The sequence below is a fragment of the Hirundo rustica genome, chromosome 11 (genome assembly GCF_015227805.2).
Source record: "Hirundo rustica isolate bHirRus1 chromosome 11, bHirRus1.pri.v3, whole genome shotgun sequence".
In the NCBI taxonomy this organism is placed as follows: domain Eukaryota; kingdom Metazoa; phylum Chordata; class Aves; order Passeriformes; family Hirundinidae; genus Hirundo; species Hirundo rustica.
In genome coordinates this window covers 158689-161951 of record NC_053460.1, presented here as the reverse complement: position 1 = coordinate 161951, position 3263 = coordinate 158689, and the positions used below count along the sequence as shown (strand labels likewise).

Here is a 3263-nt window from a genome sequence, read left to right as displayed (position 1 = left end):
CTTTCTTCGGTGTATTATTGCCTAGGCGGCACAAGCGCTCGAGTATTACAGCGTCTGCAGTACTTACTGTTCATGAGTTTTAATGGAAACAGATGTGCGGTCTAGCTAAAGTATTTGCAGTTAGCTGCTGTCTGACGGCTGGTCTGTAAGGGCGCTTCGAGTCCCTTCATCAAGGCTGGTTGAGTTCTCGCACGAGCTATAAGAGAAATTGTAATTAATTTTGTAGTAGACCTTGATTTCATAGGTAACAAATGGAACAGGTGTGTGTTTTATTAAATTGAAAGTGATGTGTAAAAATGCTGAGTAACAGATTTCAGTTTCTGATGCTTGAAATATTAACGGGACAGCATAGAAACCTAGTGGAACATCTTTGAAAGGATAACAATGTCACATGTGTGGCCAAAAGGTGTTTGGTCCATAGTGGTTTAAAGAGTAAAATATATGTGTGTTTTCCCCTGTAAATCCTTTAGGGATGCTCCTAGTATCCTACATTTAAAATAGCAGAGAAATTTGTGCTTTTTAATTTTCCTTTTGTTTGTTTGTTTGTTTTGGGGTTTTTTTTTTGTTTTGTTTTGGTTTTTTTGTTTTGTGATTCATTTCTGTGTGATAGAGCATAACAGCTGTTCGTACCTGTTTCCCTGCTACCACTCTTTCAAACTACACTTTGTATTTTTTCCTTTGTTTGCATATCACATTCTGTTGCCAAATTCTTTCTTTTGTTTGCTTGTGTGCTTTCTGGTGTTTGGAACAGGATTTGAAAACTTTTTGGGCACTTGAGAGCTGAATGAAGGTAGGAGATTTTGTGGGTTTTTTTCTGAGGAGTTTGGTGTGGAACCCTTCCATTCTTCTATGCTGGGAGAAGGAGAGGAAAGGTATTTAAATTCCTGTTTCTTGAGAAGAGAAAAGTAAGTCTTGGGTAATTGTTTTGTGAAGGGATCCAGCTTTTGTGTTTCCGGTGTGTAAGATTCACTCCTCTTCTCTCCTGAAGGTGGCATGGTTGAGATGGAAAGATCCTGTACTACCTTTGTAGTGTCCTGTGAAAGGTTAAGGGATAACAGAAATGTTCTGATTCTTGGTAGCTCTTTTGTGTACAGCATTTTGCAGTGACATCACTGTACAATGAGATTAGTGAGTGTCAGGCCATGGTGTGAGAAGTTTGTGGACAGTGGCACAGGAGTCCAAGCTGGCTGTTCTCACGCACACACAGCCCACCCTCGTTATTGCAGTTCAGGTTTGGAATGTCATCTTTCCAAGTGTGAGGGCTCGCGCAAATCTTTACTGCTGCTAAATGTGATGGCACTCAGTAAAGCTGCTTGTGCCTCTCCAGTGTAAATATTTTTGTGAGCTGGCCCTGTATAACTTCAGGGGATGGGTTGTTTGATCTTACTGCATTTTTAGCTTCTTCTGAATGCAGGTGATGCTAATTTGTTCTAAATGATACTCATCTGTTCTCTGGGGAAAAGGGTCTGTTCTGCCTTGGTAGGAGCATTACCTTACTGGAGGAGAGTTTTGGAGTTAATAAGTAAATATATGATGAGGCTGTAACTCAACAAAACAGAGCTATAGTAATGTGAGTATAAGTGAATCTGCTGATACCTACCACAGGTATTAGTGCAACCTGTATCTACTGTTTGGCAGAAATGCTACAGGTAAAATCAAAGATTAGAGCTTCCTAGGCCATAGCTGAAGTTACATGGCCTATTCTAAAGTTCATATTAATGGATGTAAAAATGTGGATGTAAAAATGTTTCATCTGGCATTAGGTAGTACAAAGAAGGGTGTGGGGGTTTTTTGTGACAAAGTAGTGGCTTTTTTTTTTTTAATTTAAAGTTTAACTCTGCAGGAAAGTTGAACAGGAAGTAAAATAGCCAGATTACCTCATAGATTAGTGAGGAAATTAGAAGCAGGTAATAAGTACAAAGATAATGTAGGTCAGTTGTGATTGAAGTATTGAAACAGAGGCGAGAAAATCTGGAATTCTGCTTGTATCCGTCTTGGTGATCAGCTATATAACTATGCTAATTCTTCTTCCTACATTTTTTAGCTTAAAAAAAAAAGGAAATATTTACTTTCTTTTTCAGCAGTTGTTGAGGTTAATGTTTTCACTAATTGGGAGCTCGGTGTGTCTTTTGAAGGCAGTTCAGGAGTTGCTGGGTTTGGTGTATGTGCATAGTTGTGCAGGAATGGGATACATCATCTGATGTGCTGACTTGTGCTGTGGGACCGTGCCTCAGTCAGCAGGGAGTGGGAAGGGATCTGCAGTTGTTTGGCAGTGGGATTGGGTGGGATCTGTGCAATGTCCTCAGTCTCTGTCCTGCCTCTTCTCTTCCTCTCAGCTCTTAGCAGCACTGAGCCTGCTTCTTGAATACTGTTGTGCTGCATTTCTTGTTGGTAGGGGTTTTTTTCAATGTAACTGGAAGTGGGACCATCTCTTCTTCCAAGACTATTTTTTAGCTCTTGTTTTGGGGTGCTCTTTTCCTTATTTGACCTTCCCCGCTCTCCTCCAGCTGTCTCTGCATAAAGCAAAGTGTTACTCTGATGCCTTTTTTTATGAGAATGCATTTTGAAGCCCCCTGCTGACTTAAATTGCTTTCTGATTTTCCAATATTACTTTCTAGTTTCTCTATTGCATTCAATAGCTTTTTCCTCATGGGAGATTGTCCTACTTAGCGTGTTACATGGTAGGTTGCTCTTTCTCTCACCTTGTGTTGCCTTACCCCTTCTTGATGATGATGGTGCTCCTTGCTTTGGTGTTTATTGTATGAATAGTTACAGTAATTTAATATTTACTGTTATCTGTATAAATATTGATAATACTAGACCATATGGCAACATCTCTGCATTTGTTGATACCCTCATCTCTACTTGGAGAGTATGTTTCTGGTTTTACTGCTGATATATTTTTCTTTTTAAGTGCCTGATGGAAGTGGGAAGCCTACTGATAGTCTAGTGAGACCATGAGTGTTGGGTCTCAACACTGCAATTATTCCTTTAATGGAGTCTGGATAGATCCTCAGCTCTTGTGTGTACTAGGTTGGATTCAGTTTTGCCTAGGCAAGGAGGGAAGTTCTACTATTGATTTCAGCTGGGAGCTGGATCTGGCTTTAGTTGTGTAACTTCCCAAAAATTGAGGAGTGTGATTGCTTACACATGTTAGGGTGGAGCAACTGGAGTTACGTATTTTAGATGTGTTTGAAATGTATGCTGCTTCAGGCTTGGGTGTTTTCTAGACAGAACTAAGTTCAGAAATGCTATTTACCGGA

General features: G+C 40.0%; 1 protein-coding gene across 1 annotated transcript in view; it reads left to right on the top strand.

Annotated features, from left to right (window-relative positions):
- Positions 1–3263, top strand: part of AP1G1 (adaptor related protein complex 1 subunit gamma 1) — a 34690-nt gene that overhangs the window by 745 nt on the left and 30682 nt on the right.